Here is a 23,218-nt window from a genome sequence, read left to right on the forward strand (position 1 = left end):
ATCTTCTTTATTATTACAACACATATAGCCTGTTTTTTTACATATAGGTGTCCAAGGTCAGTATAGCTCTGTTACTGAACTGATCCCAGAGGCAGGATTTTCCATAACAGAATATACATGAGGCAGCCCATGTGAAAAACATTATGTCAGAATATAAAACACATGTGGCTTCTGCAGAAAAATGTTATATTGTTAGAAGGAACTTGTTATTCACATTTATTTTTAGTTTAAAGCTTTTTTCAGTTTCAAGTTTTGAGGAAACTAAGTGTGCTGGCCAATCAAGGACTAATTCTTAAGGGGCTGCTTTGTGTCTCCCAGAGACTGCCAATATCTGTTTGTTGAGTGATGCAATGGTTTGCTGATTAAACAGCTCACCATAGGGTTTGGGGCAAAAACTGTGGACATTTAACCAATTTGAACAATTTATTGCTGTAATTGAAGGGTTTAGTTGGTGTTTATTAACTAACCTTCCTGCTATGTTTACTAACTTATCACGAGAATAACCCTTGGCCCTGACTTTTTATTTTTTAGATTTTCCGTAGGTAGTATGGATACTTAAGTTGTCAGTAGTCAAGGTCAGGATTTCATATAATCCTGTTTTTCAAATTCAGAAGAATTGCTGGCTTTCCCCCTCAGTGGGAAATACATAAATATTATAAGATATATGTTGCTGCACAAAAACTATCCTTTTACTTTTAAAAAAGCTTGTCGTTTTTCTTTCTTGACATAGACGTGACATCTGAAGGGTAGTCTAAAACTCACACTGTGCCACAGTGTGATCTGTGCGATAAGCGACGTGTGCCACTGTGTTTTTCCTTTATATAAGATTTGTAACCATTCCTGTCCTAATCATCGTTAAAATGGACTCGTAACTAGAAGAATGGCATTATTGCTGTGTTGTACAGCAGGAGCTCCAATGAAATGTCAGAGGCACACGTCGCTTCTCGCACAGATCTATTCAATATAACAATGTGTGCTGGTGGCAATACCAGCCTACTTTCTCCCTCCTTCTTCAAAAGCTGTTTAACTAGAACTAATTGACCATTCCTAAAGTGCAATTAGCAAGGATATTAATCTATTTTTGACAGGTGTGGAAATTGGTTCCTTCTTGCCTATTCAGTAGACACTGAATCTGAGTAACCATGCAGATGTCTGAAATGTTTCGCCTTTTACATTCGCATTGGATATGTCAAAACTGAATACTGTAGACTATGTTTGTCTGGTCTGATCAGCCATAGAGTATCAGGCCAAGAAAATAAATACACTTGGAGTTATCATAACAGTTGAAATAAAATGTTTTCACTCATCATTTGGAAAAAGAATAAAAATATTAAGAGTTTGGGTTTTCTTCGTAAAAAATTTTCAAACATTTTCCAGTTTTTCCTTTTTGGGCAGGGGGTGGGGGGAGAGAGAGACAGACGTTCCTCAGTTTCCCATGTGTTCTCTCACCCTGCTCCCGCAAGCATCCACATCTCAAGAATTTATCCTTAGAACTAGACAAGGAAATTTGTATTTCCTCCTTTAATTACAAGGAACTTTCACAGTACATGAATGAAACACAAAGCCTACCCCAAAGACATACATCTGTTTTACATAAGAGGAATGCATTTAGGAGTGTGAGAAATTGCTTAAAGATTATCTTGATACTAAGAATATGCAGTTTATTTACTTTATAATTATGCAGGGTTTGCTTTTGAGAAGCCCTCTATAATTTTCACTACTTAGTCAAAGATGTATAATAAGACATCAATTGCTATAGGCACCCACCCCAGAAGGAAGACATGAGACAAGTTATGGACTGAGCTAGGCCAAAACATAATTAAACATCTGCAACAGTGGTATTAACAAAGGCCCCCTAAATATCCTGACTTCCTATGCAAGCCAATCTGTTGTTGATCCTCTGAGAAGGAGAAAAACCATGGAGTCCTCCCACTCGTATTGTGAGTTAGTCTACCTGGCTCAGAAAATGAAACAGAGCCAACATCCCCATTTAAATTTCCTTGAAGTGGTTACACTGCTGAACTGCTGTTGCTGAAAGACTTCATTATGTCCAGGGGTCCCCAAGTATTCCAGATCCAATGATATTGCTTTTAGGATCACTATTTCACACACACACAAAATTCAGGATACTCATCAATGACCCAACCTTCCCTAACTTTGCAGAGTCTCTGTGTATATGTGTGTGTATGCATATATGTGTATTTAAAACAATTTTTTAAAAGAGAACTCAGTGTTGTTATATGTTGTGCTCCAAATGTTATACATGGCTGATGTATACTTATTAATAATCTCACATACTATAAACCTGTTCACCTACACTTCACTGCTTTGACTTGCAAAAGCTACAATGTTGCATGATTATTTTGACAATTGAGCCCCTTCAGTAACTCCAGACCACTCCTGAGGAATCAAGGCCAGCCCCCAAATTTGTCCTCAGCACAATACAACCTAAGCCTGGCTGCCAACATTCACATTTCACTAGCATTGCAACGGCTACCTTCATGCAAATCTAGTTTATTTTTAAAAATACAGATCCTGCTTGCTTTATGTGAACTTCACAATACATTAATTACAGTTGAACCTGCCTGACAATTGCTATTTGTGTTGGAAGTAGAATCACAGAATTGTAGAGTTGGAAGGGACCACAAGCGTTATCTAGTAGTCCAACCCTCTGCAATGGTAGGAATCTTTTGTCCAACATGGGGCTTGAACCCACAACCCTGTAAATCACCCCATGGATGGACAGCTGTCTGTTCAGGATGATGTACCTATGAATTTCCTGCACTGAATAGGTGGTTGGACTAAATGACCTATGAGACCTATTCCAGCCCCATGAATCTTCAAAACAGGGACACTGTCAGAATAATAGAATACAGCAAAATGCACTCTGTGTACCACTGGGGGAAGTAGCTATTTGCTGTAAAAGTAAGAGGCAGAAGAAGAATCATAGATTCTTCTGTCTTTCATTTTGCAAGTCAAGAGGAAATGACAAAAAGTAAAAGCAAATGAAGATGGATGAAACGCCAAAAGGGTGAAGGGGATTCTCCTGTACAGGGATCAAGAATTGACTCCTGGGTCACTTCAGCTGTTACTGCTCTTTGTGGTGTGTGTTTTTCAAAAGGCATTTCCAGAGGGCCACTTCCTGATGGTAGCTGAGGCAAAGACCTTTAAAACTTTGTCTATAGGTCATTCAGAGGTCATTGTAAATTGAACTCAATATCTTTGATAGGAGGGAAGCAGAAAGCTCTAGGGAACAAACCTAGTTTACATATCATGTTATATTTGTAAAATTAGTTGGGTTCATTAAAGCCAAAATGCCCTTACCAGGTAATGGAGGACATGTCTTCAACTTACAGCTGGGAAAGATAATTGGTACACTTCAGACCAATTAGCAATGAAGGAAGCTCAGTTAAAATCTAGTTTTCTGCAGGTTGTAATAGAATAAAATCGATAAAATTATTCTGTACATGGTTTACAAAAAAGGGAAAATGTCATCATTGGAGGAAAATAATTGTCTTTGAGAGAGAAAGAACAAACTGGTGTTTAATGAGCAAGCTCTGCCTCATATACCAAAAATTTCAAAACACAGAAACATATCTATATTTCACGCCAGCACTCTAAACATACTTACTATGAAGCAGATCACACGCTTCCATAATATATACATCCATTCAGTTAATCTTAAATTGAATTAAAATACTAGTGTAAATATATACAGAATACAATTAGTTTGAATCTGGACTGCTCTCTGCCCCAGCCTCTTCCTGCTCACTAAATCCTGTTGCCTCTTCAGCTTCTGACACCTCCTCTTCCCAGTCTGTCCAGTCTTCTCCCTCTGACCACTCATTATCACCTCAACACAAATCCCCTGGCTCTGAGACACCTTCACCTGGGGATTCCCTTGGGGGCTGCCCAGCTGGTGCCCCCCCCCCACCACATCCAGCCAATCCATGACAGCTACAGGAGAAAGGAGGGCATTTGCAAAAATTGCTTGCCCTTCCTCCTTTTGCTAGAAACAAATATAGAATTGTTCTTGCTAGAAAGAGATTATAAACTATGATACCTTCTGCGTGGTCTGTCAAGTGGATTAAAAAAAAAAAAGTCCCTTAATTTTCCACAGTACCTTGAATTTAGGTACAATAACTTGATTTCAATTAGTAGGGGCATGGCTTGCGTGCGAGGGCTACTGCGCTGCCAGCGTTGCTGCCACTGCTGATGCTAGGCGTCAAAAGGGGCCACCAGAGCAAGTCCGGTCAGGTGGGTGGGCAGGCGGGCAGAGGAGATGGCGAACGAGGGCAGTGGCGCCAGGGCCGGTTTCCAGATAGCCACGAGTCTGGCAGAGGTAGCGAGCTTGATGGGTACTTCAGAGCAGGCGCTGTGCCTCATCCTGTCCATTTTCATGGGATTTCAATTAATAACTATGAGGCCCATATTTCTAATATTGCATAATACCAATGACGGACTGGTTTGTGTTACTGAGGGCAGGGGTGGGGAGATGAAAAACTAGAGATACTGTCCTGACTAAAAATAAGGGGTTTTTTTTTATTAAAAAAACAACAACCAAGAAACATTTGGTATCAACTGGAGGCTGGTTTAGGGGTTATTGTCCAGAAGGACACAATACGTGTGATTGTTTTCTCTCCGGAAGCCATGCCCAGGTGGTGAAAGTTAAGTATTGTTGCTCAGATAAGGTCTGAAAGCAGTTTTCCTGGATGTCTTCCTTGCCCTTCTGTCAAATGGTCTCTATGAATGCAAAGCTGTGGACAGACATAGTCCAGACCTATTGACAACTTTTGGAGGTGGAGCAGTGAGGATTTTGAGCCTGCATTTTGGATACGACACTACTTCATATTTCTGACTAGAAATCTAAACTAGAGATGCAGAGATCACAAGAGACAAGTGGTTTGAATTAGGAAATTGCCTTTGCATCTGTAATACTGAGAGCATCCTAGCTGCAGTGCTTTTTTCTAAAAAAAAAAAATGTTTAGGGGTACTCTAATTTTCCTACTCCTATTGAAATACTGCCCCTCAATGAGGCCAAACTTAGATTCACAAAATGTTTAGGGGTATGCGTACCCCTGCGTACCCCCAGAAAAAAGCACTGCCTAGCTGTATGTGAAAGGGTATTATCCTAGAATGGTTTCTTTAAATGTTAACTTTTATGTTTGCTGCTGAAGCAACGTGTATGGGGAAACAACTGCACACAGCAAGCCTCTTTAAAAGATAGGGGGGACCTTGTTTATATATCTTTGGCTTTATATATCTTTATATATCTTTATCAACAACAATTTACATGTACTGCTCATAAGCTGTGAATAAATCTGCATTGAAAAATATTATAGAACTTTTTAAAATCATGCCTTCTACCTTTCAGTCTACTAGCATTATATTATATTATATTATATTATATTATATTATATTATATTATATCACATTACATATTTCAAATTGGAAATGCTTTAATCAGCGTTTATAACTGACTTGACAGCATAATTGTCCCATTTTTATGAGAAAGAATTGTTACCTAAAAAGATAACTACAATGCTCAGATTTGCATTTCCTTGTCACCACTTTTTCTGAGTGAAAAAGTATTTTTTCTATCCACTCTTTTTTCTCATAGTGAAAATGAAAAGTGTGTGGCTTTACCAAAGCCAGGATTATATATAAGTAAATATGGATTATTATCACCATCATCATTTTATAGCTGAACCTAATGATGAACAGGTATTGTTCTTATCCTCATTTATAAACCTGAAATTAAGATAAACTTTATATTTTCAACAGTGCCCACTTGAATATCTATTTTTTCTTCTTGCATTTGGTTTTATTGAAAATATAATTGTAGTATTTAACACTTCTGAAAAGAATTACAATTGAAAACTTCCTTCTATTAACAGACAAATAGTATAAATGCAGTACCAACAGAGGCTTCTTTCCCCATGTGCTATCAGCACATTTTCTGGTTTAATCATCTTGGGGTATTGAATGTTCAGTTTATTTATGATGCTGTATATCTCTGATACATATTGAATACTTAAAGGGGAGCAGTGAGATTTTTAAGATGATCCCAGAGTGATGAATAATGCGCTCGTTTGCTAAATATTTGTGATCTGATTTTTATATTGAGTACTAATAGTTATTAAAATTGGTTCTTTAAAGAGCATGTGATTACAAACCTCAGGAAATCAAATATTTTTGCTGGGCCTCCTGCCCAATAATTTCTTCCAAATATTATTGCAAATGATTACTCTGTGTGTGTGTGTGTGTGTGTGTGTGTGTAAAAATGAAACAATAAGCCTTCAGAAAGAGGTTATAATAAAGAGAGATTGTAAGATTTTATTATTTTTGTAGTTTTGACTTCCAAAATCAAAGGCCTGCCCCCCAATAATCCTAATGGATTGACTTCCAAAATTCCTTGGATTTGTAATGCTGGACTTGTTTCTCTCTGAGGCTTAGCTGGATTCCCTGCAGATAGATTTTCAGGTTTATAAACTGTAATACCACTTAGTCCAGCTGTAAATTTGTGGTGACTGACTTGATATAACATTATAGGAAGAGAGCAGTTTTACCTATAAAAGTCCAGTGTATCAAATACCAAGGGAGCAGGAACAGGGAACGGACTTTTCAATTAGTTGGCTGTGTGGCCTGATTGAACAACTGCCCTGTGGCTAACAAAGCTTTGTCTGTAGTATCGGCTTGCTCCTCGTCCAACAGGGCAAATAGAGTGATTCTGTGATTGGTCATTAATGGGCTAGTCATCGGGTGGAGGTTTTGTTCTTAAATGGGGGCTTTGTCTTATCCCTGCTGTTTAAGCCCCCTCCAAGCACTCCTCACCTGTCATATCTGTCATACATTTAATTCATCACGCTCTCTGGTCAAAAGCTACACTGATAGTATCAAAAGCAAAAGAGGGGGATTCTTATAACTTTAGCGATCAAAGGAGATTACCAGGCAAATAAGATTTTAATGAAGAAGGAAGGTTTGTGGAAGGACAATTTACTGCATTGTGATTCAACAACTTGCATGTTTTTTAAACTCGTATTATTAAAACTCACCTGCAATGGTTCAAACATCCAATCACTGATAAATCTGCTGCTTCAGAGAAAGACATGTTTGTGTTTTCATTTAGACTTGCAAATTTTGTTTGCTGCTAAAAGAAAGAAGTCTGTATACATATTTCAAGCACTGTATTTAAATATAACAAATTTGGTAGAGCTTGTCTTACGCCACATATTTATCTCAACTCTAGATTAAATAAACCCTACTGGGGAATTATTTGAATGCTAGTACAACCCTAAACACTCTGATTTGTAATCATTTCAGATGCAAAACAGATGGAAATTTGCCAGTTAAAAACATTGATTGATTTGGGCACAAGGTTAGTATCAAGAACATAATACTATGGTGGGCAAAGGTCCACTATGCCATATTTGTAAGGCTATATATCACATAAATATTTATTGGGTCAGGGCCTGGTTAAAGACTATTTTCTTATTTGTTTACAAGAGAACACATCCTCAGTGGTGGCGCCTTGTCTTAAAATTTAATGACCATTGCACTAATTCAGTTTTCCAACTGCATTTAAAAAGAAAAGAAAAACACCAGTCTGAATAGTAGAATGCTAACAGTTTGGGCTTTTTGCTTTTTCATTTGGCAATTTCAAAACCATTGATGGATTATCTGCAACAGATGCTGGTGCTGCAGAAGGTTGAGTGCAGCCCTGAATTTTCAGAGTCATTGGGGGGTGGGGATCAATTAATTGCAAAGATATTAAACATAATACAGAGATTCAGTAATTATTTAATCTCACTGATGTATCATTCCAAATGTGTGTGTCGGCAGAATTGTATTTTATTTTTACCTTAAAGAACTGCCTTTGGGGTTGGAGAAAATTATCAGTTTTGTTTATCAGACTGTAAATATAGAAATAATTATATCACCACAAATTTGATTGTATTGTGGCAAGTCACAAGTACGAGCTGAATCAACAATAAATGGGCAACAATCTTCAATCCTGTAGCTAGATTTCACACATCCAATCATTGATGATTTCGCCCCAACAGAAAGTCAGAATTGGACAGAAAATGGGTTCAGAGTAATTGTCTATACTAGCAGAACTGAAATATTCCATGTATGAAATTAAAACCTGCAGGATTACTGTCCCTGCCTATAGTGCATAATGGCAGATAAGGCAACAGGTGACAAATGGTATAGTGTCTTGGATGTCTAGTATCAGCCATTAGCACAAGGACAGAGAACTGTAGTCTGAGGGACACATTTCCTTCTAGGCAACCTTCTAGGAGCCTCATGTTAGTTGTATGTAGGGCCATGAATGTTAATTTTACGTTTGCATTGTTTCTACACACACTCACATGTCCGAACAGGCAAGGAAGAAACAGTATCAGAGTTCAAGGACACATTTGAGTGAAGCATAAATTCTCAAGACAGAAGAAAAGCAGGACTGATGGGGAGAAGCAACAGATTGGGAGTGGGTGTGGCCCGACAGAGAGGTCTGAATGCTGCATTTTACCCTCGGAACAGGGGTTCCCCATCCCTCCATTAGTATTTTTGTGCGCACAGAATATAAGCAAGATTTATTGGAAATATAAAGTGCAGTTTTAATCCATCCAAAGCAAATTTTATTTTAGCATAATCAGAATAGTGTGAGAAATGCAACAGTTTGTGCCCATCCTGTGACATTCGGTTAACACTGGAAGGTCCAGGCTAGCCTTCCCCAACTTGGTGCCCTCCTAGATCCTTTAGATGACAATTTCCATCAGCCCTAGCCAGCAAAAGCCCTACTTGCTGGAGTTCATTGGCGTTGTAGTCCAAAGAATCTGGCTGGGGAAGGCTGACCTAGGTTATATGAGAAACACCCACGATATGGCTCCTTTGTGCACCAGAATTGCAGTATTTCCTAGGAAATGGTAATTATTGAGAAAACGTGTTTAGCTTTTTTGATTTGACCTATTGCATAGTTGAGTAAGATGGCAGATAATGCTGGTCCTGATACAGAGATGCAGTCAAAAGACAGCAAAACCGCCGACATTTTCAAGAATTTCCTCTTCCCACCATTCACTGCTGATCAAAAGGATAGTATTTCGAGAAGGAAGGGGAGAACAGTGAATCATGCATGCCTACCTGAGCCCTGCATTTTGCCATCCTTCCCCATTTACCCCCAGCACTTTAATGACTGCAGTGCAGATGAGCTGAACGTCCTGAGTGGTATCTTGAAATTATATACAGTGGTACCTCGCAAGACGAATGCCTCGCAAGACGAAAAACACGCAAGACGAAAGAGTTTTCCGTTTTTTGAGTCGTTCCGCAAGACGAATTTCCCTTTCGTCTTGCTTTGCAAGACGAAACTTCTTGCGAGTTTGTTTCCTTTTTCTTAAAGCCGCTAAGCCACTAAGCCGTTAATAGCCGCTAAGCCGCTAATAGCCGTGCTTCGCAAGACGAAAAAACCGCAAGACGAAGAGACTCGCGGAATGGATTAATTTCGTCTTGCGAGGCACCACTGTATATTATTAAAGAATGCCACCAATTCCACTAAAATAGCTTGCTTATTGACTGTGTTATATACACTTCATTCACTTAACTGAAAGAAGCATACCTCTTCATTTATACCTCCAGGATGCTTTTTAAGTTAAAGTATAAACTCAGGAAAGACATGCATGCATGCACAGTATTGAATTGTAGCTGGTTAGAAGCTCTCCAATTTAATGCTGGCGAAGCCTTCCTTTATCTCTGTACAATATGTATAGTAGCACCATCTGTTGAACTATTAAACCATCATCCTAGCTTCTCACATTAAGAGCTCAGTCAGTGGCGATACAGGGTGCTTCCCGAACTGCCTTTTTTTTAATATTAACTCTTTCCGCCTTACTTGCCAATACAAATAAAACCAGGCCAGTCAAGAAGCTAGGAAATGTCATAAGAAAAACAAAGGAAAGCCCATATAAACACCCTGCAGTCACAGGACAGAACAATCCGCCTTGTTTATATCAACAAAGCTAAGTTTAGTATATTAATGTCTAGTGGGAATATGTTTTCAAATCACTAGCTCTTCTGTGAAAAGAATCTTTGCATAAAGTGAACGGTCCCTTAAAGAAAAAGAAAAAGAAACCTCTCACATGAAGTAGTGTACAAGACAAGCTAAGCTTTTCTAGGTGCAAAGGTTTTATTTCGACAGTAATGGGAAATGTCTACCTTGCACAGAATAGCGCCACTGTGACCAAACTTGGTAACGTGTCGGCTCCTATTTCAGGCTGTACTTTTTTAACTGTAGGAGATATTTGATAAAGGAAAGAGAGGGGCGGGGAGGGGTGGGGGGGTGGAGAGAAAGAAAAGAAGCAAGCTCTTCAGTGACGCGTGCGGAGCACGTGGAAGGTAAATCCCCTAATTCATTCTATTCTTCCAGCATTCCTTGGCGGGTAGCCAAGCTAAATATTTCTGCTGGATAAAAATGTGCTGTTGTACGCAGCAGCCCTCTCTTAACTGGACAGCTAACTGTGGGAGAAGGGGGGCTTCTCCAAGCAGATGACGAGCCAACATGTGTGCCCCTTTATCTATTTATTTATTTATTTATTTTATTAAAAGGCGAGCTTTATGGGCTGTGATTGGATTAACAGTGAACCCTGGAGAAAGAGGAAAAACAAATTGGGAAACGGGTTTAGCACCCCCACCTTTTTGTCATCTTCTTTCAGGATTTCCTGGCTGGCTGCCACCTTGAGTCTATTGAATGTTCTTTAGATAAATCAATTAAAAAGGCTTTAATATTTGGGTGATTGGAGCGGAGCATATGGGCTGTGGTGCTGGTGTCATGCGGTGCTTGCCGTTAATTGAAATGATTAATAGAAGTGTTATTTTCCTTAAGACTAATTGACGAAAATAATGTAATTGAAAGCGTGGTCGGCTTCTCCTAAATGCTGTTGAATCCTTCTGGATAACCCATGTCCATCGACCATTTCCTGAAACTAGCAAATAATAGAAGTTTTTTAAAAAATCACACAATAATTGTTGTTCTGTTTAACAATAAACGTAAAAGAGTGGGTTTTTTGTATTTCTGTTTCAACGAATAATTCCTAAATTAACGTGCATCATGCATTTAGTGACTTTTAATTAATGAAATTAAACAGTTATGTGGCTTGCTTGCATCGTGCAACGGAGACTGAGTTTTCTGTGACAAGCTAAGTCTTAACATTCCTGTTTCAGTAGTGTAAGTACAAGCCTTAGTGCTTATGAAGCCACTGCTGTTGTGTCATTTCCTAGCGCTGCATTTCAGAAACTGTCCCCAGACAACAATTCCGCCTTTGAAATCTCATGTCCTGGAAAATCCGGACGTATGGCAGCCCTACATTTCCTGGCAGCTTAACATGTAGGCCAGAGTATTTCAGCTGGCCCTTAACCTCTCTGTCATGCATTACATCAGCATGGTCAGTCCAGTCTTTTTGAACTTACTGCCAGCTCCACAGTGTATGTCTTGCCTTGATTCAACATTCCATTGTTTGCAGTTTGAACACTTACATGCTTCATTTACTCCTAGTGTAACAGCACAAGATATCAGCCAAAATCTGCAAGCATTTCTGCATGGCTACTGCAGAGTTTTTAATTGCTCCTTCTCAGAAGCAGCTGCTTTTTCCACCCTCCCACAACTTTTGCTGCATAAGCAAATTTCAAAAACAGTTTTTGATTGGCACATTCTGTTCCTGTTCTATGGTTTGTGTATGTAATATTCTACCACTGTTGAAAGTTTAGGAATGGGGTGCTAATGCCAGATTTTTCCCAGTCTGGCAACAAAAAAAACCCTGATTTTTTTGTGCTGATAAATAATACTATTCAGCTTGTCATTTTTCCTGGTGGGGAGATCAAGGCAAGAGACAGAGTAGTGAGGCATCTTTCTCGGCTTATATGCTAGTGGCCAGGCTTTGCAACTTCTCCTTGAAATATCCTAACCCTTTTATAAGTGATGGTGTCCTTATATACATATGTGCAGAGGAGGAGCAAACATGTGATGTATCTGCTTTCCTCCTCTGCCGTAATCTAGATCATGTTGTGCATGATAGAGATCTCTGAGGAGCTGTCATCCAAAACACCTGGTGTGCGCTTCTGTATGCTATGATGTAAGTGCAGAAGCCCAGAAACAATCCAGTGCATGGTTAATACAGCAAATAAAATATATGAGGAAAGAGTTTTCTTCCTCAAGGCTTTACCTTCAGAACTTGGGAAACTTTTGTAAGCTTGGCTCAGCTGAGGAGCAGGCATGCCCTTTCAGGCACCACAAAATCAGCCAATGTAATCCTTTGTTACGAAACCCAGGCAATTGTGTGGTTTACATGATAGTGTCGGTTTTAAAGACTTCCCACACATTTCCAGTCTTTTTTTAATTTTTGGTTTAAAGAAGCTTTTGTATCATCAAAAGCTATAACCCCATTGAATAATGTAGCCTACTTGAATGGCTGAATTGGACTGTGGAAGGGAAGTCTTCAGGTTAGTGGCTGTTCTATGCAAGTAATTCTAGCTCCAGACTTACTTGCTACCAATTGCCTAACTTGTGAGAAGGTGCAAGCAAGAATATTATGGTGCACTGTACTTTTCATATAGAAAAATTTTTGGGGGGGGAATTGTATTCATAACAACATTATTTCAGAATATTCAGCATGCACTAATATACAACTGCACACTATAAAATGTTTGCCATAAAATTTATTTTTAATAATTTATTTTATTTTAATCAGGTTTGAGGGTTGGAGGATATTGTGTCTGTGTGGCGTTGGTATAGACCAGGGGTCAGCAAACTTTTTCAGCAGGGGGCTAGTTCACTGTCCCTCAGACCTTGTTGGGGGTCGGACTATTTGGGGGGGGGGGGGAATGAACGAATTCCTATGCCCACAAATAACCCAGAGATGCATTTTAAATAAAAGGACACATACTACTCATGTAAAAACAGGCTGATTCCCAGACCACCCACAGGCTGGATTTAGAAGGCTATTGGGCCGGCGCCGGCCCCCGGGCCTTAGTTTGCCTACCCATGGTATAGATGTGTTACTGAGGAACTGCTCTGAGTTAAGTTAGTCGGACTTACCCTACAGATTAATTTATTTTATTTCTGTATATAATCATTCTGTCTTATGAAGCAGTCAACAGTATAGATATAAGCAGCGGCGTAGCTAGCCATTCAGGCACCCAGGGTGGCTCGTTGGCATTGTGCTGGAGAGAGCCATCCATGGGGGTGAGGCAAGCTGCCCACTGGGCAGGTCAAGCCGGGGCAGGGCTCACTGTGTGGAACCTGTAGGGTGGCTGAAGGGGAGGTGGTGGGCAGAAGCAAGCCCCACGCTGCCGTTTCGGGCAGTGCAGAGCCTTCAGGCACCCAAGCCACTGTGTCACTTCCAGGTAAGACATGGCTCGGGTGTGTTGCAGGCCCCACAGTAAGTGCCGCCCCCCCATGGTGTGGCGTCCAGTGCTCCCTGCCCTGCCCCTCCCACCCCCTAGGTACGCCTCTGATATATGGACATATGTCAGCTCATTGTTTACTTTAAAGCCTTCATACTGGATGGAGAGGCAGGGTTGAAATAGAAAAATAACAGTTAAATTCTTTGGACGTGACATGGCTTTGCCCTAAACATTCTTATAGCAGCACTCCAGCTCTTCAGGGGAAAGTGCCTTACCTTCTTTGTCCTCACTCCAAAGTTGTTTGAGTAAAGTGGAAAGCTGCAGGCTCATCACTGCAGTCCAAACACCTCACCTTACCTGAGGTGGCTGGTCTGACGAGGCCAGTATCTTTTTTAAGTAGGATGGGGAACCTGTGGCCCTGCAGACACAAGTGCCAACTTAAATATAATATTGGAGGGCCCAGGTAAGCCCTGCCCCGCACAATCATAAGATGCAGCACACACCCACACCATTTTATTGGCAATGCCCATCAAGTTTGGGGAGGAAGCTAAAATATTGTATGGGGGGGTGAAGGGACCTCCGCTCCTCGGAGTTGGCTCCTATGCCTGCAAATGTTGCTAGACTACAACTCCCATCATCCCTGACCATTGGCCATGCTCACTGGGACTGACTGGAGTCTAGCAACATCTGGAGAGCCACATGTTCCCCACTGCTGTTTCCCACTTAAGGAAATTTAGTCTTCCTTGCACATTCCCCTTTTTCTCCGAACAAGTGATCAGAAAACAGTGCATATGGTTTGCATATGAGCAACGTATTATTTATTTCTGCTAATATAAATATCACCTAACGACAAGAGGAAACTGTTGCAGATTGTAGATATACAACACCAGCACCTGTTAACGCGAATCTCTGAACATTTTAGGAGAAACGGGGTTGCTGTGATCAGATGAATGTTATATATGTGCAAGTGTGGCAGTACACACACAGCTTTCAGTTGTTGCAGTAGTTCTCTGGATTGGGGTCTTTACGTTTTAGGTGAACTGTACTGCAGAAACAGAAAGTTGCCACAAACAGCTGATAGTTTACTGACATTTCTATCAGTAAGCTAAATCCATTGATACTTGGTTTTTGGTTTTGAAACAATTCCCATTAGTCCTGAATCCAATCCAGAAGTCAGGGATCAAAGCAAAGCCCATATTTTATTCAATCAATGTACATCTCAGGTAACTTGAAAAATGTCTTTATTACATAGGAAAGGCACCGAGTCTGTGTAGGAACACAGTATATTTATTAAGGATACTGTTTCATGATTTTTGTACTTGAGTGTCTTTTAACATTGATAAATAAATGAAAGATTTTAAAAAATCACTCAAGTCTGTATTTTAATGTCATATTATTATATAATGGAAAATTAAATCAGACAAAGTTTGTGCTGGTACCTTCCTTAATTTATTTGTCAAATGCATAGTCTGCCTTTCAAAAATAAAACACTTCCCAAGGTGGTTTACAGGAGTATATCAAAATGCAAACAATAAAATGCAATAAATACAATTTAAAGCATTTTGATCATCTCAACACATTATTTATTTTGCATTATTAAATTATCTGATGTTATTAAACTATTGCAACTTTTCAGTAAAATTCAGTAAAATATAACATATTGAAGCCACTAGAATGAGATCACGCTAGCCAGTCTCCAACCAAACTGCAAATAATTGCAATAAGCTGTGGCAGAAAAGGTGGGTTTTTAAAGCCCCTGTGAAAGTATCTGTTTAAATATTTTTGATTATTTCCCAAAGGTCTTGGTAATCAGAATTATCAGACCACCAGCCTAAGAAGAGTTTATTTTGTTAATTGCTCTTGTTAAGCCTAATTACTGAATGGGGTGGAGTAGAAGGAAAGGGGTGGGGGGAAATCTTCTCACAGGAGGAAATTCTAAAATCCAAGGCTCGGCTCCAGACAGGGTTAGAGGAGTGTCTCAGTGTGAGAGGTAGAGAGCATGTGTCCTGCGTGTTAATGTGTGCATGCGTGTGCGTGGTGTGTGAATGAGTGAGTGAATGAGTGAGTGACAGAAGACAAATATATGGACTAAAACCCTGGGATGCATGAACGAAGATTGGAAACCTGTCCTACATGGCTGTTCAAAGGTACTGCTAAAGAATATACTGCATTAGATTAATATTTATGTATTAAATGACTGTGGTTTTAATTGTCTTACAGTATACCTTTTGCTATGTTGTTGTTGTTTTTTACTTTAGTTTTAAAGAAAACCTCTTGTGTATGCACTCCAGTTAGCTTTGGCAACGTGCGTTTGTCTGTTTTCATAACACTATTTCATAATGGAAATTATATGCAACTGTTCAAAACGAATGTCTTTGCAAAGAAAAGGGCCAGCATTTTAAAAAAAGTTTTCTGTTTTGTTTGGGTACAGTCCTAGTTCATAGCATTTATAGCACTGTATTGCATTCCTCTTTTTTGGTATCCCTCCTATAACATCAGTTTACTTCAGTAAACAGAAGTGCAAAACATAGATGGAAGTTTTAGTAGGTGTTACCTCATGTGTTTATGACCTGAAGTTTTATTGCTTTGAGATTAAAATGGTAGGAATTTGCATCTTGCCTTATTTAACCACACTTTTTTTGTGTGTATGCTACTAAAACCTTTCAGTGCTGTGCATTAAACAACACTCCCGTTGTACACAAAAGAAAAATGCTACTGTTCTGTGACAAATGAGTGTTTGGGTGGCACGGGCAGTGAGTTACGTGAGTGATTCTTCTTCTGGCTAGCTGGAGATACTGAATAAATGTGTTTACTTTCTCCCTCCTCCCATGGTATTTATACTAGTTAATGTGTTGCGCCAGATAAATCTGTTTCCTGAGTCCATCTTTCAGCTCTGTTCTTTTCCTTCCCGGTTGACAAATGGTTTGAGTTTGACACAGTTTTATCAGCTGGGCCCCTGCTGGGTACTGCTTGCTTTTGCTTTTATCATGGAAAGTAAATTATTTGCAATATTCTAACTAGCAGTTGGCAGGTCCAATTTAGTATGAACTGCCTGTTGTCTTTTCTTTGCAAAGCCCAGTTGTTATCCTAAATGGAAACAAAAGATCCAGGACATTTTCTATTACAAGCTGTTCCTCCCCCCTCCCCCTTTTTTATTATTATTCGAAAGCACTTCTTCATTTGTTTAGTTAACTAAAGCTTCATATGTTGAAATATAGGCTGGGCTGTCATTTCTAGTAACCTTATCTATAGTCTCCATAATTTCTTTGTTTAAAAGTATTGTTGTTTCTAGTACAGAAGTGTGGTGGTGGGGAGCTAGACTAGGATGCAAGTGAAATGGTAAACATAAGTAGGTTTCTTATTTTTCTTTTATTAGTAAGCTTCTATTAAAATAGAGAGAGACTAGTGACTTATTTTTAAAACATTATTTAAAACAAATGGACATTAGTAATCCGTCTGACTTGGACAACTGAAAGAAGCCAGCGAACGGCATTACTGACAGCTTGACTGGGGGCAGCACAGTGGAACTCTCCACTCTCTGCACATGAAAGTATTCCTGGTAAAACTGTAAATGAAATGTTTTGAGAAGCCTGTGACAATTAGGACTCCAGTCCAAAAAATCCAACAACAAGCTGTCGCAAAACATTAAGCCATGCTGCATGGGGAAATAAAATAAAAGTCTCTTCTGTCAGCTCTGCTAGCATAAGAAGGTAGGGGAAGAGGCACTTAAGAAATAAGAGGGTAGAATGCTGCTAACTCGGAAATAGGCATTAGTTCCAAGATTATTCTCCAAAGTATGTTCAGATATAAATAAATGCATAGAATTTTTTAAGACCAGTAGGCATTCCTACAACCATATATTTTTATTCCTGTGCTGCCAAATCCAGGCACCCTGAAATTATTAAGTGAGCTCTGCAAGGGAATTAATTATGCTGTTTTGAATCTAGTAGATGCAGATATACAAAGTTTCCTCTGCTATTATGCACACTAACAAACATAAATAATTACCTGTCTTGTGAGAACTATATGGAAAGCCTAGGATTCAATTTGCTGAAAGGCAGCACTCCTAGCTCCACTTACTGGGAGTAAACCCCATTTAAATTCAGCACGTCTTTCTTCTGAGTAGGTATGGTTAGAACTGCAGTGTTTGTTAGCATAACAGTATTCTTATGTATATAGCTTATCGGAAGAATAATGCACTAAAAAAACCCTATATAGTCTAGCTGAACACACACATATCAGTGAATGGATAGAAGTAAAATCTCAAAGTGTGTGGGTGGTGTATGAAAACACACACACACACACACACACAAGTGTAACGTGCAAGTTTGGCAGCCAGTATTGGTCAGACAATTTGGCTTGTCATTGTGCATGTGCTCCACTAGTCTTGAGCTTTTTTTAAAGTACAGTTTAGTCACAATTTTGCCAAACAACTGGCTGCTGTTTGCAGATTAGAATATTGTTTGGCGTTACAGAAATATTATCCTGGTGCTGAGTTCTGATGTTTTCTCTTTCCTCTCTGCTAACACTCCTCTGTGCTTTTGGAGGAGGCGGGAAGGGGTGGAGAGAGGTCCAGATGGGAAGAAAACAGGTCCTGAAAAGACCACATAGGAACTAGGTCAGGTACTCTGGAGATTAAAGAAGCATGCTTCATCCCTGTGTGCAGGAGGCAGGGACAAGCAGCACACAATTACAAGGAATTAGAACAGCAACAAGTAGTTCAGATTTATCAGCTTTAATTGTCTATTGTCAGGACAGAGCTGCTCTTGTAGATCAGGCTGCTGCCAGTGCCTTAATACCTCTAATGGACTCTCCATTGTGGGATTATCTCTTCTAGGGGACAGTGTCTTTCTTTAAAAGTTGTTGTTTTGGGAGATGCAAAAGAAGTAAAAATAAAAAACAAAAACAGGCCCAGCCTTTAGGTAGTCTCCAACACACACACATATATATATATACACACACACACCACTTCCTTGACATGTTGTCTGCTTAAGGAAGTCAGGATGAAGACCCTTGTGATGCCTTTCTGTCAGCAACCTGTATTCTTTTGCTGGAACTGAGAAACACCTATTTGAACATTAACCTTCCTTAGGTCAACCTTACTCAATGAGCCCCAGTGGGAAAACAATAGCCTGTTGATAATCGAGCAGATAAGCAGAGATGCATCATTATAAAGGGGGAGTGGGAGGGAAGGAGGGCTCTCAGTTCTCTTTGTTTTAAAAGCTTTCCTGGATTTTGCAAAGCAAACATTTACAACATTTGGAAAGAAGGATAAGGTGTCAGCTATTTAATGAGAACAGATGAATTTTTTGTTTTGATACATGCCAGTTTGACTGGATTGAAAGGGTGCAACCACTATTGTCAGATAGGTAGGAAGTGAAAACCACCTCTCCAGAGAATGAGGAAAAGGGATAACTTTCTTAGAGTAAGAAAATGTGATCAATGGTAATGGAGTCCCTTTAGGAATTAAGGCAATTGGTTTCTATAGAGTATGTTTTGTTGTTTCATTCTGCTTAAGGGTTGGTTTTTAGGAGTAAGTGATGTTCATAAGTGCATTTCAGCTAGGACATTGTATAATGTTATTTCAAGAGACACTAAGACATGCACTTACTTAAAAACAAATAGCAATTGCAAAACTCCTTAAGGTTACCACTTATTACTCACCACTAAATGTAATGCAGCCACACCTCTTCAACCATTGATCACACTTTTAGTTCTAAGAAGTCTTTGTGCCTGTTCTCTTCCTTTGTTGCCAACCCTGTTTTAAAACAAAATGTACAGTATAAATCTTCAGAACATCTTCAATTAATTAAGTCAATTCAATGGATAGAAATGTGTCCTGAGTTCAAATTACTGCTAATGCATGTACTTTGCAGGTGGCTTTGGAAAAGCTGCCATATATTAACTTTGATTCTCTATCTGTAAAGGGGCGAGAATATTTGATAGAAGAAGCTATAAAGAAATATTAAGAAGTGTATGTACATTGGTATGATTAATGACTGATTATATAGTCATTACATTAGGATCCCTAATGCCACATCTGCTTGTTCATCCAGTGGGCAAGATTGAGAAAGGAGATACAAAACTTTACCTGTATTTATTCAGAGCTAACTGGTAAACCTAAGCATTTTATGTTAGAGTTATCTTGTTTTTAGAATCCCTTTAAGAAGGGAATGAATGTTAAACTAAGTGGAATTTAGCTAGTACTGGGTATTCCAGAACAAGTTACAATGCTTTGCACATTCATTTAGACTCACAATGAGGCAGAAGAAGGATCGTATATATTATAATAAAGCTAGCTCTCCCCCTGGATTGCTACCTCTGGGACATTTAGTATCTTTCCATGGGTGGAAAGAAAATAGCCAGTAGCATTGTCCCACAAATGCTTGCACGCTGCAGGCAACATCTATTGTTGCATAAGTGGACTTGCCCTCTTACTCTTCCCCCTCACACCCCAAACCAGCTCCAGAGGGCCCCACAACCCCGCTGGTCATCCTGCATGATTTGATTTTTCTCATGCAACCCTTTAGCACAAGGTGTAAAAAAGCAATTCAGTGACATCTTCCACATCCAGATGGCAGCCTCTGACTTCAACATATGGCAAGGAATAAGATAAATAACGTAGCACCATGCACATTTTTTTTCTTTCAAAAATGAGGTGGGTGTTGACACTGTATAATACTAATAACAAACCTTAGGTAAATTTGGAATGCACTCTTATTCTTCATCTAAAAAGCTGCTTTCTCAAGAAAGCGTCTTGGAATACTATTGCTCTCAAGCTGGCATTTGAAGTGTGCAGAACATTTGTTGTTGCCAAATTTGGTGGGGCCTGAAGTGACCAGATTAATTTTCCTCATGCAAGGAAACGAACCATGTACACCACCTTATAGTCCTTGGAACAAAAAACGGGATATAAATGCAATAATAAATTGGAGGAGAGTGCATTAGGATTTGTTTTTTAAGCACGTCACATTGTAAAAGGCATGCATCAGTGCCTTTATGCTCATTTTTAGGATCATGATCTGGTTGCCTCCCTAATGTTTACAGCCATAACAATGCCAATATGGAGGAGGAGGAAAATGAAGGGATTTGTTGCTTCTGTTGATGTGGTCATTCTGTCCCTGACCTTCTTTGTGTAAGAAGGGGGAGGATGTGAAAATAGCTGTGTTTTAATCTTTGGGGCACTTTAAGGCCCCTAAAGAAAGTTTCTCCAGCCATTTTCCAGGTGCATTGCACTCTTGGTCCTGCTACCCCCCCCCCCCTTTTAAATGATGTATATGCATAGGCATAAAGAAAATGTTGAAGAAAACAGCAGCTGCAGCTGAAGCTTGAGTAGCATCAGTTTACTGTGGAGCTAGAGTGGCTGATACCATCAAAGGAAGTGGGGTGGGGGTGAAGAGAAAGAGTTTCTGACATCAGCGCCTGTTGGAGCCATTCATGATTTGCTGCTGGACTGCAAGCTATTGCACACATACAGAGAGAGAGAGAGAGAGAGAGAGAGAGAGAGAGAGAGAGACCTGTCTCAGAAATGCTGACTAATAAGGTAGTTGAGGTTTTCTGTGAGCAAAGAGGGGAAAATGAAAATGATTAAAAAGTCCTTTTTCTGAAATGAACAACACTGAGACTGCAATTTCTAGATGACAGCACCTACTGCTATGAGAGAATCCTATGCAAAAACAAAAAAACTGCCAGTCAAGTCACTCACACCTTGATAAATATAGGTACAAGCACACATTTGTGCGCGCACACAAGTCATGAAATCATTGGCTGTGTACATACATAAGGGACAGAAGCTATGTCCTATTTGCCACCTTTAATCTGATATGTTTGCTATGTTATGTGTTCATCTTCACTTTGTTTTGCTGGAGATACTGATATTCTGATCCAATACTTTTACTAAGAAAGACCTACATATGAAGCCTTGGGGGGGGGGGGGGAATGTCACTAAAAAACTTCAATTCCTTCTGAACAGTCAGTTAGTGTTATGCAGTTCTTGCAACTCTCCATGATACAGTGGTACCTCGGGTTACAGACGCTGAGGGTTACAGACTCTGCTAACCAGGAAGTGGTTGCTCCAGGTTAAGAACTTTGCCCCAGGATAAGAACGGAAATTGCTCGCCAGTGGCGCAGCGGAAGCAAGAGGCCCCATTAGCGAAAGCACGCCTCAGGTTAAGAACCATTTAAGGTTAAGAACGGACCTCTGGAATGAATTAAGTTCTTAACCTGAGGTACCACTGTACACTGATGACAATGTAATCACAAGGCAAAAGGGGCAGGGGAAAGTGGTGTGTCTCAGTTTTCATTGTGGCATCACATATGAGCTCCACCTTTTATATAAAATTTCCTCAAAATTTTTTAACTAGCATACATGGTTTTCTCCCACCCGCATTTTAACTGCTGTGGTAGCTTAGTCTAGCATATATTGAATGGCTGAACAGAGATTGGATCCTAAGTGTCCTTAGTCCTAGTGTAACGCAGGTATGTGCACAGGAGCAGTAACTGCAACTGTGCTCTATAATGGTAATTAATGCTGTGCCGGCAGCTCGCTTTTGTACTCTGCTGAATATCATCAGTGCCCACACTATCAATGGTGGGCAAACAGAGTTTAGCCTTCCAACGCCCACCGTCATTGTTTCAATCAAATGAAAAGCAAAATAGCTATTTCATGATAGGCAAAAAGAATCACCATTCTTTTTTAGTGATAGGCAAGAAAAAGCCTGCGTTGAAAAGTTGTTTGTTAATAATTTTGTTTTTGTAATTTCTGCTTTTTATTTTTAAATTACCAGGGACCTAGAAAGCTCTGAGACATATCCATGTCAAAGTGAGACTTATATCTTGGTATAGTGGGTGGGGTAGACAGCTTCAGTATGACTACATTGTTTTTCCACTCCATGTGAAGTGACTCAGGCCACTTCATGTTACATGAGTTGCATGTTCACTGCTTCTGTAGGACAAGTTCTGTTGCTTATTAGCAGCAACGTTTATAGGAAGCTGTCATGTCAGTTGCCATGGATATCTGAGGTTGCCCATCACTGTAGGACAGTGACATGGTGGGAAGAAACCATGTCAGTCACATGATTTGTTCCCACAGATGTTATGGAAGCAATAGACAGAAACTGATCTCTGGCCACCCTGAATGGGATGGTCATTTTAATTTATACTCCTGATTTGGAGAGCTAGCCTTCTGTAACTTCCAGCCATGTGATAAAGCTGAGGTTATAAAGATCCCTCCCCAAATCAATGTATTTCTGAGTAGCTACAGGAATGTGTTGGTGTGTGGGTTACCATATCTCTATAGGCCACAGACTTACTATGTCAATGCTGAGTATGTTTTTAAGTAGCCTCTATTGTTGTTAATAGTCCTCTGATTCTATCTCAGCATCAGTTAATTACCCAAGTCAAGGTGGCCAGATTTCTTTACTTTAAACAAATGTTTCTTCCTACTGCATATCCAATTACCTTTATACCCATCAGCGTGATGCCCTTACCACCTTTCTTGTGGAATTACGTACCAGTAACAGTTAAGCCAGGACACTTGTTTGGCGCTGTTGTCCTACTTATGTCCAACGGTATGAGTACTTCTCTATTAGAAGATGCCAAAGGTCTTTACACAGATATGTACTATTCTCAGTACTGCGTCACCTAGAATGACATATAATCCCTTTCACCTTCTTCTGTAAGAACTTCAGGAGGGTGATGGTACGGTGTATGCATCAGACAGAATGGACATTTCTTCGAACAATGCAGATTTCCATATAGACAGGTAGTTGTGTTTTGCATTTTTATAGCAAGTCCAAACAAGTTTCTGCCCACGTAAGAGGAAAGG

General features: G+C 39.7%; 1 protein-coding gene and 1 long non-coding RNA gene across 4 annotated transcripts in view; one reads left to right on the forward strand and one right to left on the reverse strand.

The window, feature by feature from the left end:
- Positions 1–23,218, forward strand: part of PRDM1 (PR/SET domain 1) — an 86,265-nt gene that overhangs the window by 38,666 nt on the left and 24,381 nt on the right. Inside the window, exon 1 of one of the 3 annotated variants that reach the window (XM_080999966.1) lies at positions 15,077–15,539. The exons of the other annotated variants lie outside the window; for them this stretch is intronic. The gene's annotated coding sequence lies outside the window, so the exon portion shown is untranslated. Of the gene's footprint in view, positions 1–15,076; positions 15,540–23,218 lie in introns of those variants that run through there. 3 annotated transcript variants of the gene reach the window in all.
- On the reverse strand, positions 17,688–23,013 carry LOC308474031. Its single transcript, XR_013984467.1, has 3 exons — positions 22,905–23,013; positions 19,057–19,150; positions 17,688–17,986 (listed from the first exon to the last, which is right to left on the reverse strand). It is a non-coding gene; the product is annotated as an uncharacterized lncRNA (long non-coding RNA).

This window comes from Podarcis pityusensis (genome assembly GCF_964106645.2).
Source record: "Podarcis pityusensis genome assembly, chromosome: 3".
NCBI lineage: Eukaryota > Metazoa > Chordata > Lepidosauria > Squamata > Lacertidae > Podarcis > Podarcis pityusensis.